Source organism: Quercus lobata, chromosome 7 (genome assembly GCF_001633185.2).
Source record: "Quercus lobata isolate SW786 chromosome 7, ValleyOak3.0 Primary Assembly, whole genome shotgun sequence".
NCBI classification, from domain to species: domain Eukaryota; kingdom Viridiplantae; phylum Streptophyta; class Magnoliopsida; order Fagales; family Fagaceae; genus Quercus; species Quercus lobata.
The window spans coordinates 11,750,515-11,760,229 of record NC_044910.1 but is presented as its reverse complement, the minus strand read 5'-3'; positions in this window follow the sequence as shown (position 1 = coordinate 11,760,229).

Sequence of the window (9,715 nt, the reverse complement as noted above, 5' to 3'; positions counted from 1 at the left end):
ACATTTCCTATTTGACCATGATAAATACTTTATTTTGTCATTGCTGAACATGTTTACTTAGCCATCATTAACTATTTCCTTTTTCTTGTTTGTTTACTTTTGACATTACTTTGCTGAATACGTTCATTTAGCTTTACTAGACTTTTTCGATATTGCTTTGCTGAACATGTTCATTTAAGCATGTTGCACTAACTAAATCTAGTCAGTTTTGCCTTATTGGATTCTACAATTTGGTCTTATTAGACTCTTTAAGACTGATCTGAGTTTTGTTAAAAACTTTCACTTCATCATGGCTGTTAAGAATATAAAGTGAGAAAAAGAAATTGAATAGTTTGTATGTTGATATATATTATGTGTGTAGAGCATCCACAGCAGATGTGGCAAAAATTATGCCATTTTACAACATCAAAGACCTACTTTATTATTTTACCACACCATTTTACAACATCCCATTTATCAGATATTTTATCATACAATTCTATACATTAAAATAATATTTCTTACATAATAAAATAATATTTCCTACGCATTAAACACAATCTACAGCCCCTGCAAACAACCAACAGCCACCACTACACAGCCACCTATTCCTCCACAACCCAAAACATAATTCAAAACAAACCCACCACAGCCGTTAATCTCTGCCATTATTGAAAAATTTTAAGGTTTTGGATGTTTTTCTTGCTCTCTTTTGGTTTGGAGGCAGAGAGAGATCTTTGATTGATCAACACCCAGCCACAACCACGGCCCCACGCCGCCACTGCACCACCACGACCCAAACAATCAACGACACAAACCCATTACAAAATCACCCCAAACAACCACGGCCCCACGCCGAACCCATTACAAATCACCCCAACAATCAACGACACCAACCCAGGCACAATCGCCGCCTTGGCCCTGTTGGTCCACCCGATCATGTTGAAAGCGAGCGCGATGAACTGGGCGAAGAAAAAAGCGAGAGTGATGAGCCACGGGATCGGATCTCCGAAGGCGGAGAACGCGGCGGCGAAAGTCAGCATCTTGGTGAGCACGAAGGCGCCGAGGTCGAGCAGGGCGACGGCGCCGAGAGAAACAGGGAGTTCGACAGAGAGACAGAGTGAGGTTTGAGAGGAGAGGATTGGGGGTTTGAGGGAGAAGAGAGGGAACCGGAGAGTGAGAGAGAAGAGAAAAGAAAAAAATGAAGGGAGAGGAGAGAGAAAACGAATATAAAACAATAAAAAATTTTACCACATTAGTCCGTACCGTTGCAAATTTGCAACGGTACTGTAGCTATGTTGTATAATTTTTGAGATTTCACACATCTCATAAAGCATAATTTTTGTGCTTGGTGTGGTAAATGTGCCAAATATTTGGCATTTGGCACATTTACCACACCTGCTGTGGGTGCTCTAAATAGAGTCTTATATAGGTATAGTATGTGTAAAGTATAAGTAATATGGGTATACTACAAGTACAGTATACTAGGCCAAAGTCTAGTGGGCTAGACTGATATATATTCTAACATCCCCCCTCAAACTCAAGGTGGCAAGGAAGAAATCAACTGGAGTTTGGATATAAGATCTTGAAGACAACTAGGCGGGTGAGTCTTCCATGAACACACCAAGCATATTGAAATCGACTGCCACATACTATATAGTCTCTCTCTCTCTCTCTTTCTCTCTCTCACTTTATATTCTTAACATGATATCAGAGTCTTATATAGACATAGTATATGTGAAGGACAAGTATTATGAGTGTACTACAAGTAAAGTATACTGGGCCAAACTCAGTGGGCTAAACTAACATATATACTAACAGTGGTTAAGGCCATGTTTGGATGCATATTTTTCATTACTCAATTTTCATCATTCATCATTCATCACTCATCACTCATCACTCATCACTTTAAAATACTACACCCGTTTGGCACCATCACTCAATATTTCTCACACTATTTGTGGGCCCCATACCTATCACTCGGTGCAGTTTTTTTTTCCCTTTGTACCCAAAAACCCGAACCAAAAAAAAAAAAAAAAGAACACAAATCACCTGAACCCAATGAAAAAAAAAAAGAAGAACCCAGAAACCCAACCCAGTGAAAAAAAAAAAAAAAAAAACACCCGAGACCGAACCCAGGAAAAAAAAAAGGGTAGATTGGTCAAAAGGTGCGGCTGAGTTATGACTAGTGAGTCCCCCATGTGTGTTTAATTACAAAAATGTCATTGAGTTATAAGTTATGAAAATTGAAAACAGCTAAAATGTGTTTTCAATTTCCATAACTCATCACTCAAAAATCAGAGAATTGAGTGATGGAAATAGAGTTATGGAAACAGAGTGATGGTGGTGCCAAACGGACTTCTCGCTATGGGTCCCACCATTTTTGAGTTATGAGTTATGGAAACAGATCATCCAAACACCCCCTAAGCTTTTAGCCTTGCTAGATACATTATTTGGCCTTACTAGATACACTATTTGGCCTTCACTAGATACACTTTTTTTTGCTCTGGTAGATAGACTTGTTAGCCATTGTTGGGTTCTTTTATCTAAGCTTAATTTATTAGACATTTTATTTTAACTTTGCTAAATGTATTAAGATAATTACTTCAGCAGGCACATTATCTTAGCTCTGTTGAATCCATCACAAACACTTTGCTAAACACTGTGTATAGGCTTCTTCTCATCATGAATCCCTACTACATGACAACCTCTAATGTCGTTAGAATATTCTACAATCAATCTTGGCATTGCTAGACACCTCATCACATCATTGTTGGATGCCTTTTATCACCATTAGATATCTCATGCTTGTAATCGCATTGTCACCAGAAGCATATGGCAAACTTTAGACACTTTTACAACATGTCACAACTAAACATCAATACTAAATGCTCCCTATTGAACCTTTATGTTGAAAAATCAATGTCTCTCACAAACGGAACATCATTAAGACTCAACAATAGTAATTTTTACAAAAACAAAACACAGAGTATCCACAACCTAAATGCTTTAATGAAATTGATGAGAAAGAGGGAGAGAGATGTATCTTTGTATGTTGTTCCCTACCACACCACAAGCTAATAAGATATTCAACATTTGCACAAATGAGCCATTGTCCTTTTATATAGACAACCAAAGGGTATGAGGCCAAGAGATGCAACTCTTTGACAATGAGCACAACTTTTTGCAATGGGCTAGACTACGCACACTCTGTTTGGATTTGATTTGGCCCCATATTTCTAACTCTTTGATTTTCACATGGTCTTGCTTAATGCCGAAAACAAAAGGTTGTACAAAAAAAGAGTGGCGGTGTTCATACTAGCAAACATCTTGCATTCGTTAATGGTATGTACGAATATTTCTAATACTGGTGAATCACCTCACAACCATCCTTGACATTGTCGGATGCTCTATCATCTAATTACTTAAAAAAGGGTGGTGGGGTTCTTACACAATGCATAAAATCTTTACTATTGTAAGATTTGGAAGAGAGTATTGATAATAATAGCTAGTCTTACCATCAATTTTTTTTAGAAATGTTGATTTCCAGACACAAAACCAAGACCTATCGCTTTTGTTGGAAGGTACGTACTTGCCCTCGCGCCAGGCCTGACCTTTTATGATTTAACAATTTCTGTTCACTATAAAGGAAAAGTTCTCTCTTCCTGATTTTGCTAATTTCCTCTTTATGTCATCATTCATCTTACTTATTATTCATCATTCATTAATTGTTAAAAGAGAAACACAACAATAGGAGCCAACTCATCTACTCGCACAACTCCAATTCTAACCACCGACTTATTAAAACACTAGCCTCATCGACACACGCAAAAGCACGTGTGATGAGGCTCTGCTCTTTTTTTTTTCTTCTTTTTTTTCGATCTGGTGTCATAAATTTTCATTTAGCTTAATATCTTAAAAAAAAAAAAAAAAACAAAAAAAACAGAAAACAAAAAATTAAATAAAAGAAACCGATGAGTCTTGATAAAATAAAATAAAAAGGTTGGAACATGGTCTTGAAGGAAATATACAAAGTGGATTGACAAGTTTCTTTTTTTTTTTTTTCTTTTTCTTTTTTTGTATAAGTTTGTTTTGGAGACATGGATAAGTTGGAGAGTATCCTATTTTATAGGAATTTTAAGTGAAGTTTGAGATAAATTTTTACTAAATTATCCCCAAGTTTGTCCCTATTTATAGTTTCAAAATCCGGACTGGATCATTCGGTTGAACCGGGTTAACTGTGAACCATTAACAAGTCCAGTTTTTTAAATGATCTTTATCTTTCTATGAACCTCTCAAACCACAGTCAAATCACCTGGTTTTCAAAACTGGACACAGGTTTGACAATCTTCAAGGCCAAGATCTCTCATTCCTACATCAAATCTGCTAAGAAAAAAGAAAAGAAGAAGAGAAGAGTGAGAGGTAGCAGAGAGAGAGATGAGCGGGGGAGAGACAGAGAGGATTTGTTTTGCACTTCTACTAGACTACTAGCCTTTAATTTTGTTTGTTTCAAAATCATGGAAGAGTGTGACTGAGAAATGAGGGAGAGAAAGAGACAAAGCATACTCTGTAGGCAAAACTAAAAAAAAAAAAGTAAGAAGGGGTTTGATAATATTGGGTCAAAATGGCATACTAGTACTGTTTACTGAAATATATATCAATTTATCATTGTTTCAGAAATATGTAGGGATCTACCACTTTTTGGGTACTCAAGTTTGGGGAACTCGAGTTTTCCATGATACTCGAGTTCCATCAAAAATTTTCTGGAAAATTTGAAGGCTAATTTTTCAAAAAATTTGAGTTTATGGAACTCGAGTCCCATGGAAAACTCGACTTTCCCAAACTCAAGTACCCAAAAAGTGGTGGAGCCCTACATTTTTTCAAAATAGTGGTAGATTGATGTATATTTCGGTAAACAGTAATATTTTGCCATTTTAACCGATAATATTGATGGCTTGGGAAACGTGAGTGGTGTTGGTGTTGGTATTGGTATGGGATGTTTTGAATTATTTATTTTAAACTTAAAAGCAATGTCTCATGAGATCTCATGACTCTTTTTTTTTTCTTTTTTTCTTTTTTAATAAATATCTCGTGACTCTTTGAGTTCTTTTAGCTTTTTTTTTTTTTGTTTTCTCTTCTTTTTATCCTGAGTTCTTTTAGTTAAATTTTTTTAAGTCATTATCTTTTAGTAAGAGAATATCTACTAAATCTATGCAATGAATTATAACAAATATCATCTTTATCTTCAATTAAGATATATTTGAACTTCTATAAATATTAATTTAGTCAATATTACATAATTTTACACATTTAAAATATATTTTTGTAGATTCTCAAATATATATATATATATATATTTGTATTAAATAATTATTAAATTAATTATAACCTCATCACGATTCGACTTCGATTCTACCTAGGTCCGACCTTAAAAATCTTGAACCTCTTTGTTCCAATTCTTTAAACAGTCTAGGTTTCAAAACCATCTAAGTCTAGGGGTATCTTTGAACTACATAAAAATCCAGTCCAAAGAGGAGAATCTTGTTATAAATAATATAGATGAAACGTGTTTCAGGTAACAAAAAATGCCCCCCAACAAATATTTTGGAAATTTATCTGCTAGGTAGTATGGACTTGAAGATTTAGTTTTTTTTTTTTTTTTTTTTTTCCTTAGAGAGTTTCAACTTATGGTATTTCCTTCTGATGATAGCTCTTTATCATTAGATCAAGACACTAATCAGTTTTGTGGTGTAGGCAGAGATTAAATCTTAGATCTCTTATTCAACTATCAGAGACTTTACCAGTTGAGCTAACTAAAACCCACTAATTAATGTAATTTATAAAAAACCAAAAGGCAAAGTGAAGGTGTTTTAGAAAGTACTGCACATGCTATTCTTGAGGTATGTGAAACAATCTGCAAAATTTTGTTCATAATTCAGGAGTGTAAGCTGTTTCTTTTTTGGCTGAGAAGAGGAGTGTAAATTGCTACTGTACTACATAACACAGAATGTCATATTTTGGGCAAAATTTTTTTATTAATATAGACCTTCATTATCTCATCATTAGGTCTCAAAGTTTTGAGACCAAGATGTGCCCTACTTTTATCCTGTCACCCATTTTCTTGGCTGAGATATGTGTTTTTTTAAAAATTGCTTATTTTCAATAACTTATTTACATATAACGCAAGATATAAAGGTAAAAGTTAACTTATTTGCAAAAAATTAAAAGTTAGATCATTTGAAATAAAGTTTAGATAAAAAGTAGTATGGACTTATAGATAATTTAAACAAAAAAAAAAAAAATTAACTCTTAAATTTAATTGGTTGCCAAACCCACACCACCAAAAATTAATGTGAAAGCTGCATCAAGAAAATTTTGTTCTTCCACTTAATATATGGAAGCTTTTGGAAAGTGAGGCTTAACAGTTAACATGTGCATGTATATAATGTTGGTACAGTAGTGGAGAAAGTTGAGGAGCGTCCCACCTTGGTTTTAAGTTCGTGTCTAGCATCATTTCATGCTTGCAACTTCATCTGCACCCACACCTTCTCTATTCATCATAAAAAGGAATTCTTGTCTTGAAATTCTCCTAATTAGTTCTAATATCTTTCAATCAAATTTATTGATTATAGATCTTGATGAATTGGTCAATTGTCACTATGAATGCATGCAAATAATTAACTTGAAAAGAAAAGGGATATGGGATTCATTCAGCTAACTTTTTATCGTAATAGAAGAGAGTTGTTGAAATCCTGGTGAATTAGTCTTAAATATTCATAGAAATAATCATTAAGCACAAGAATTTCTTTTAATTTTTCTTTTCTTTTGGGGAGTGTGCATGGGTGGGTTCTTTTGTCATTATGACGCAAGTCACAGAAAATGGTCAAAGGAATTAGTTTAAAGATAATTAGTATGTTGAAACTAATGAATTTCTCATGTGCTTCTTAATGCTATTCCTACATATGATTACAAATATTTCCACGGCCAAACAGAACGAAAAGAAAACTCTCTCAAGGAACATAACAAAAAATATATATTAAAAAATCAAAAACGAAAAAAAGTAGAATTATTCCTAGACAGCTAGCCTAATTATGGCTAATTTGACCACCTTAAACCTAAGGTGTTAAGCCAAGCTACAGTAAGATTATGACTATGGATTCTCATCATATCATCTGTGACATCTGGATATTTAGCCACCAAAAAAAAAAAAATTCTGTGACCTCAGGATGACTCTCTATTTATATAAACTAGTGCAAGTATGTGCTAAGAAATATTAAAAAGAAAGGATTGGGAAGGATATTAATGTACTTACATGTTGAATTGTGACCAATTCAATAATACCTTGCTTGACACAGTGGGAAGAAATGTGCCTAAGTGCTCATTAGACAATCTCAAGGCTCAAGCTAAATTACTGTTTTCAGATTATGCATGTCTCAATTAATAACAACCTTTTTCTTTTTATTACTCATGAACATTAGACTACACACAAGGGGTAGCCTTACCCTCCAAGATTTTTTTTTTTTTTTTTTTGAGCTATTCCCCTCCAAGATTAATTTTGTATCATTTGGAATCAAAGACCCAATAATCTGAGAGAGTAGTACCACCTGAGTAGACGAGCCACTTGGATTTTATATTAGTCTTATAGAGATAATTTAGGTTTTCCAGTTCTGTGCAGAAGATGATAGTGATTATTGTAATTCATCATAATTTCCAGTTCTATACTGAAGATAATTTATGATACTAGGTTTTTCTTCTTCTTCTTCTTCTTCTTCTTCTTCTTGTTTTCTCTTATTACATGGAGCAAAAAGACCAAAGAGGTATCAGATAATTGTAAATAAGCTACCGAAAGAAAGATTTATGAAAAAAGACAGTCAGATGGGGCTCTGTAAACATGATTAGTCATAAACAAGGCTGGCCATTTGAAGCCCACAAAGAAAGATATCATGTTGTAGTTATGTTCCAATGATGATAGGACCATATACTTTGACTGAGAAAAGAAAAAAAGCAAGAGAGAAAAAGGGCAAAATAATAAAAAGAGAAACCCTAATTGCTTGCAAGGCAAAGAATTCTTTGCCCATAATCATATCGCATGTACTCATAACGACATTGCCCATCTATGAATTTGATCTTTGCTTGTTGCAATCTAAAGCTGATGCCACGTACTCATTATCATTACATTTCTCTAACACAACCCTTTGACGAGGTGGTGGGTCAAAACATCACACCACCACCTCTCCCTCTTCTCTATCACTCTATGTAGACTGACTTCACAACCTTAAGGAATTGGCCTAACAAATCCTAATTAAGGCCTCTTGAGATTCATAAAATTTTAAATTAAAAATCTTTACTCAAAAAGCCTAATGGATTCTAATTAAGGCCTCATGAGATTTGTGAAATTTTGAATTACAAATCTCCAGTCAAAGGAATTTCTAAAACTCAATTTTTTTTATGAGAACTAAGTTCATCTCAAATTTTTCTAAAATTTTCAAAGACTAAATTAATTTTTCACCTTATTCAAAGTATACTGGTTTGGCCCTGGCCCAGTTTTCAATCTCAACTTTAGCACTATCTTTTTACTTGTTAAATTGGGAGTAAAGTTTCATTTCTACTAGTAACATTCAACACAAGAAGGATTCATCTCTTCCTTTCTAATTGTTGGAATTATGGTTATATGAATTAAATTTTAATCATTTTATAACAATTAATTTAAGCTAAATTCGTAATTTATTACCGTTAGTATCATGTATATCAGAGACAAGAACCAGTCTGAGATGAGTTTTCAATTGAAGAAATGTGTAAGATGTTAATGAATAGCCATGGCCTATTCTTACTGTGATTCCACAGTAGTTTATATGATTACTCATTGGCCATGGCCCCCATTCATTACAAGGATTAATTAAAGTCAACTTCAACTACACAATCCTGGTCATCTGATCGTTTACAGTTTTACATCTTCACTAGACTCTCACTTTCTCATTTATTTTCTCCTTTACTATAGTAATGCTTTTTTTTTTTTTTTATCACAATATGGGAAATTGGAATTACTCTTTTTTTCCCCTAAAGGTATTACACCCTCTTTAATATACTTGTAATGCCTATATATAGGATTCTTTTCCATGATTAGACTGCATATCTTACTAGATCGAATTGGATGAAAACTTTATTCATGCACATCATACTAGATATGAGCGGTTGAAATTAGGAATCCACTTGTTAAAAAGTTGGTGGTGAGGTTATATTTTATGTATCTAATCTGTTTACGAAATAAAAGCATTTATACTTTCTAGGTATGCCATGAGGATTTTTGGGTCACCTTTTTTTATCTGGGTGCTAAAATCATCAATTGTCCATGACTTTCATGGGCTGAGTTTTCTTCTAAAATAATAAAGTAACCAAAAACATCATCATTTCTGCTAAGAAATTAGTCACCACTACATACATTCTCTGATATTCACCTCGCCCCCCACCACTCTATGGCCCACCCAGCTCCCCTGGCTCCAGTTTTTCTATTTTTCCATTATAACTCCTCTCCTATTTTTCCATCTAGTAAAACCTAATTTTCTTGCATTTTTTTTGTCACCTTTGTTGCTTGAGAGAATTAAGTTTTCTCTTCTTCTTCTTCTTCTTCTTCTTCTTTCTTTTTATCATTTTTTTTGGCTAAATGAGTCCACGATTACATTTTTTTTCATGAAATATACAACTGAACTGGTAAGGAAATATATATATATGGCGTATA